General features: G+C 36.9%; 1 long non-coding RNA gene across 1 annotated transcript; it reads right to left on the bottom strand.

The window, feature by feature from the left end:
- Positions 1–790: 790 nt before the first annotated feature.
- On the bottom strand, positions 791–2,488 carry LOC113654231. Its single transcript, XR_003443317.2, has 3 exons — positions 2,260–2,488; positions 1,668–1,759; positions 791–1,155 (listed from the first exon to the last, which is right to left on the bottom strand). It is a non-coding gene; the product is annotated as an uncharacterized LOC113654231 (long non-coding RNA).
- Positions 2,489–6,541: the final 4,053 nt, after the last annotated feature.

Genomic DNA, 6,541 nt, shown 5'->3' with positions numbered 1-6,541 from the left:
TCATGACCAGCTGTTGAATTTCAGTCAGAGCCTTCCCCACCCCCTCACCCCCCACATAAACACACACACTCCCACCCCCTTTTTCTTCACCTTTTCTAAAGTGTTGTGTTAATGCATTTAGGTGCTAATACACAAAAAGTCCTGTTTTATTGCCTTGGTGTTGGTTCTTCAGGATATATTTTTTTAGTTTAGCCATGTATATAATCCATGGCAGTTTGAATGAATCCAACATTTGGTCTTGTTTCTAAACAATATAATTAACCCAGTGATTAATTCAGCCATTCTCTCATTCTGTCCTCATGGCTATCCTTTCAAGATGTAATGATTCGTGTGTATCTTAGTGTTTTTTCAGCATGTTATTCCTGCCACAGTCTATGTTCTTTTAATGAATCAGTTTTGTTTTTCTTAAACCAGGGTGCTTTATCTAAAGCACTTGGTAAGAGCTAAGCTATCTGTTTCTCAGTCATTGCACTTTTGGCTAAATAACCAAAGGAAGTGGGTGGCTTTTACACTCATTACCACTTTTCCCATAGGGGAAAATTTGGTGCTAGAAGGAAAGACATGGAATAACCATTCTCAGTATGGTATACTTAGTCAGAGAAGAAGCCGAAGCTGTGAGTGTTTCCTGGAAATGGAAAAAAAAAATCTGAGCTTTGTGGCAAAGAGCTCCATATGGAGTCTGGTGCTCTAACTCACCATGAGTCACTCTGATAGATAAAATCAACTTTATTTATTTTTTTTATGTACAACAGTCTTAACACATTATAAAGAGTAGCAAAAGATATATAGGATTGAGGTAGAACGTTCAAAGAACCATAATTAATCAGTTCTGCTGCTCAACTTGACAGAAAACTACAACAAACCTGGAAAGAACAAAATATTTTATATGTGAAATCTTATGAACACAAAGAAGTGAGTGACTTCTGGCCACAGTTTGTAATAATCTCTCCACTCTTCCAGACCATGACATCATCATCCCAGAGGAGAGGGAAGGGGTGCAGCTGCAACCCCCATCAGTTTTAGACCAGACTGTACAGAATATCAAACTCAGCACGAAATCATCCTGCAGTCCTTTGTCCTGGAAATCAAACTTAGACAAGTGTCCACACACCATAACCGCTTCTCTCCAATGCCCACTAAATTAGCTTTGTGTATCTGAAGGTAAAAGAACATATAATCATGTCAGTATATATATATTTTTGTACTGTAAAATAACTTCTAAACTTTTATATTATTGGGGAAACTTCCTTCCTTCCTTCCTTCCTTCCTTCCTTCATTCATTCATTCATTCATTCATTCATTCATTTTTCTATCTTCAGTAACCGATTCGTAGAGTTGTGGATGATTTGGAACCTAGTCTTGGGTTGAAAGTGGGAATAAATCCTCAGTAGCATTCTAGTCTGTTAATGTTATTAGCCAGAAATGAAGAACTGGTCTTACTTTTACAAAATAAGATAATTATCTTTTAATGAATAAAGCCATGGAATATGTGTGGGAAAAACTACTCAACACTAAGCTGGTTAAGTTACATACCATGACTGCATTTTTAGCTGTGTTATGTGATAGCATTCTGTGTGATTTGCTTAATATATGAGAAATAAAACAGCAGCACTAGGATTCTAAGTGTCTGACTGATTTGACTGGATGGCACAACCCGGGATACTGACTGTGTAGTGTTCGCCTTTAATTCATGCTGGTTTCCTCTCAGTTTCCACCTCATGACCAGTGTTCCCAAGATCCCAAGATCTACACCAGAACCCTAAATTGGATAAAGCAGTTGATAAATTGAGTGAGTGAGTGAGTGAGTGTTATCATTGTGAAATGTTTGTGAACCATTATTATAGCCTACATACCAACAATGTTTACTGTTATTGTTATAAGTGCACATGCATTATTAAAAGAGATGGTTGTGTTTGGATGTGCGGGTCATGTTGCTGTCATGCAATGTTCTCAGATTTAGTGCAACTTCCTTTGGTATTCTATTTCTCTAAAAAGCCATAAGTTTTTAAATTGAGATTATAATAATGTTTACTCAAGGTCAGTTTTTGTGTTTGGAGTGAGTTTGTATAAACAAATCATCCAAAAATCCACCCTGACGTGGCATTATTTATTTGTATGTATAACTAGAAGCCTGTGTGTGAGAGAGAGAGACAGATTTTGTGTGTGTCTGTGTGTGTATGTGTGTGTGTCTGTGTGTGTGTGTGTGAGAGAGAGAGAGAGAGAGAGAGAGAGAGGTCAGGAGGTGGCGGAAGCACAAACCATTGTAGAAGATCTGCAGCTTATCAAGGAAGCTGAAGCCAAAGACATCTTTTTCCTAGTACATCCAGAAGAGGATAAAACCTTGAACGTGTACACATTAGAAATACAGTTAAAGAGAATCTCAGTTAAAATGGATTAAAAGTCAATCAGAATTAATCTTATTAATATCAAATAAGAACAAACCACCAGTTCCATGCTCAAAAGTCAAAGCATGCTAACTGGGGCTCCTAACTTCATCAGTATGGTAATTCATTCTGCCTTCATTCCCTTTGGCAGTGCTATAAATTATCCCTGAGAATTACTATTTCCATGTGATGACTGCTTTGAATGGGGGAGGATTGTATCCATAGTTACCCCAAAACACATGAAGAGAATTCCTGGGATGTGAGTATGCAGCAATCAGTATGAAAGTGTTGAGTCACAAAAGTAGTTCTTCATTTGTGGTTGAGAAATTGTGTGCAAGAAATCGATTGCACGAGTGACTAGCATGCATTTTCCTTCATACATACATTCCCAAGCACATGCTACACTGCACAGGAACCACTTGACAGTTTGCAGTACTGTACTCTTACTGTCTAATATATAGAACGGCTAATGAGGCAGTCTACATTTGGAAGAAAACGGTTGATTCAGTGAAGGATGAACTATACTGAAAAATCATTTGGTCTTTCCACGCCTGTAATGAAGTTATGTGCATTTCTTAAAACTGACATCACAGTATTGCTAACATCAATTTATGGGTGGTGTGAACAAACGTGTGTTGCAACAGTGGAAATGTGTGCTATGGACAGGGACTGGGTGGAGGCACAAAAACAGTGCAACTGCAGCTAAGTTAATCCAGCCGATCCCCTCCTGAGGTGATAAGAGGAGCGATTATCACTGTGGAGAGAGGGGCTCTCACTGCTGATCGCTATCTAGATAATGCCCCCAACACCCACCCACCCCACATCCGCCCCTTAGAGATGTTCAGTCGGATGGCTTTTCTTTCTTTTCCATTAGTTAAGGGTTTTTACCAAAACCCTATTTGACCTGAGTATAAAGTCTTTTAATGGCTGCATGAATACAAATACAATTACGCAGGTTTTTTTAAAAGACAACTCATTTTCAAAGCTAGCATGGAGAATATAGTTGATGTTTTTTTTATAATGTTTAAAACACATTGGCAAAATGAACAATTCAGACTAATATTAATCTGGATCTATTCATTTGATACTGGACTGATGTCAGTTCTTTCCTTATATTAGATTCCTCAGATTAGTCCAATACGTCCTTAGAAAATGATATAACGGGATACATCTTAACACGGCATTGATACCATTATGGTAAGAGCAGCGATTTTTCTTGTCTGTAACTAAATATGAGTCAGAGGTTATCAGACATAATCAAATTTATTTAATCCGTTCTTTTATTTCGTTTCCTTAAAAAGGAGTTTTGTATTTATGATATTGTACAAACAGTCTCTGTAAGTACGAGGGTGATATCTTTGCCATAACCATTTTCAAAGTAAGAAGCCAAGAGGAAAAAGGTAGTAAAATCATTTCTGTGAGTAATGTGATATCTAACTATAAAATCATTTTACATTCCATTTCTCCCAGTCTTTTCTGCGACTGATCAAAATAACTCTGGTGTATAAAACAAAAATCTGTGCCCTGTACAGCCGGAGAGGGATTATTATCTACGTGTATCCATACCGTATCCAATGTGGAATAACTCAGAATTAATAGCCTTTAATTACAATAGCCTTTAGAATTCTAAAAGTAGAATAAGTACATGTTTGTCTCATCTTCATAAAGTGAAGTGGCTTCATGAAGTCGAGAAGTCTATTTGTTTCCTGGCATTCTCTCTGGAGATTTTCTTAATTTAAAGTTTCTTTTTCTTAGACATTTTAAATACATGCTGCTCATTCCTTCTCTTTAATGGCTGAATGACTAAGACACGTTTGCGCTGAACAAATGTACAAACCACAAACAATGGTCTCATGAAATTGAAGTGTATATGCATCACACTCATAAAAACAAACACAGCACCAATCACTAGTTCCAGCATTATGAATACTGTTATATTACTGTCTAATGTCATTGAATCCTGCTAGTAAAATGTTTTTTTGGAAAACTGATACAGACACATCCTCACACATTTTTCCATATGGAGTTTTCCTACGTTGAAAGGGACTTTTTTGCTTCAGAAACATAAAATTCACAAGAATTGATAAACAATCAGATGTGCTCCTAAGCAACAGTTTCTAAACACGGCATGATGTCAGATCTAGAGCTGCATGGTCAAACTTTTCTGATCCTAATTTATTTTTAGATCACAACATGGATGGGGAGACATGGAAAATGACTTCATCCGCATTTTGTTCCAAACGAGCATACTTCTGGAGATATCTGCCAAGGTAACAAATCAAATCATATTGAGAGTCTTATAAATACATTAGGAAGCTAAAAGTATGTAAAACCTGGACATCACACCCATTTGTGGGCCTTGCAACAAGGGAGAATTCTCTTGAAGTCTTATTTAATTATGACTTTCCTTCACTGGAATTAAGACACCAAACATGTTCCAGCACAAAACAAGGCCCATGATAACATGGTTTGCCAAAATTGGAGTGGAAGGACTTGAGTTGTCTGAAAACATCCCTGACCACAACTGAACACCTTTGGTGATGAATTTAAATGCTGATGGTACCCCAAGCCTTCTCATCAGTGCTCAAACTCATTAATTCTCTTGTGTCGCGAAAAATACAAATTAGCTATGTTCCAAAATGTAGTGGAAAGCCTTTGCAGAGTACAGGCAGTTATAGCACCAAAGGGGCTGCCAGCAACTCTCTATTAATAGCCATGCACATATGGGTATGATGGTTGGCATATAGTGTGTAAGTCATATAATGATCAGAGATGATCATTTAATTTACTTGAACATCTTGCAGTCTGAGAATCAGATTACTAGTGGAGGATGTCAGGGGTTTAGAAATATTCAGCACACTGTGCAGCGCTGATTTGGGCCTTCATAGACATACACTATGGATGATTTGTGTTAATGTCAAAGTAGTATGCAGTGGTTTTATTTTTTAACAGGAATTCAGATTGATGGTATATCCAAATAACCGAAGATTAAAAGTATATATATTTTAAGTGTCTACACTTAAATGCATATATTTAGAGTTTATTTTCTTCCCAAATTACAGCAAATTAGAGAAGAAAGCTAGAAGCTACTTTACCCTGGAAAGCATCATATATTTTGTTACACAGAAATAACCACTGATAAATAATTATACTTTTAGCTTTATACTTTAAACATGTTAGTTTTCAGCTTAGTTTTAGTTTTCAGTTTTTAGATAAAATTTCAGACAGGTTTTTGCTTGTGGTCAGTACGGTGGAGCAATGGGTAGCATTTCCACCTCACAGCTCCATGGTCCCCAGTTTGATCATGATCTCAGGTTACTGATAGCATGGAATTTTTCATGTTCTCCTTGTGTCTGTATGGGTTTCTTCCGAGTTATTCAGTTTCCTTACAACCAAAAACATGCTGGGATGTTGACTGACAATATAAAATCCCCCGGTGTACTGTACTCACTGTTTTGTAGTGTATGTGTGACAAATTAAAAGCATAATTCTTTTGTTCTTAGTGTGAAAAGGCATGCTGCCCTATGATGGACTAGTGTACCAAATAAGGTGACCCAGTATAAGCTCCATATCAACCATGTCCCTGACCAGAATAAAGCAGTTGCTGAACATGAGTGATGAATGAATATTTTTAATGCTAGAATATATTATTTTTCATTGGAAATGTCCACAGATCTTCTTTTGATGCTTTGCCATTTTTGAAGATTATCAATAGGAGATATCGAAAGTCATCATATAACAAATAAAGACTTCTTTTTGTCTTTTTTATCCACAACCCAACTTTTTTCTGATTAATATCCAATATTGCTTCATTTTCTCTCTAATACCCAAGGGCATAAAGTATGAGAAAATACTCATTGATTCATTCTTCACTCCAGCAACCTCAAAACAGCAGCTAAAAAGAACACAATAAATGTACTCTTACAACCACACCATTGGTCACTGTCTCCATTCCAGGATGGACACATCTTTTCCAGAATGTTTGTGGCTTATAAAGTCACATCAGTGCACACTAACATGACTAGGCAAAAAGGAAAACAGGGAAATGCATTTTTGTGTTCCCACCCTGCTCACCCTATTCACACAGCTCCATTTTTTTCCATCACTGCTACCCCCCTTCAGCAGTACAACATGGACAGACTATTTTTTTTGTACTG

The sequence above is a fragment of the Tachysurus fulvidraco genome, chromosome 6, assembly GCF_022655615.1.
Source record: "Tachysurus fulvidraco isolate hzauxx_2018 chromosome 6, HZAU_PFXX_2.0, whole genome shotgun sequence".
Lineage (NCBI taxonomy): Eukaryota > Metazoa > Chordata > Actinopteri > Siluriformes > Bagridae > Tachysurus > Tachysurus fulvidraco.
Note: the sequence above shows the minus strand (reverse complement) of the source record. Positions and strands in the feature narration are given on the sequence as shown.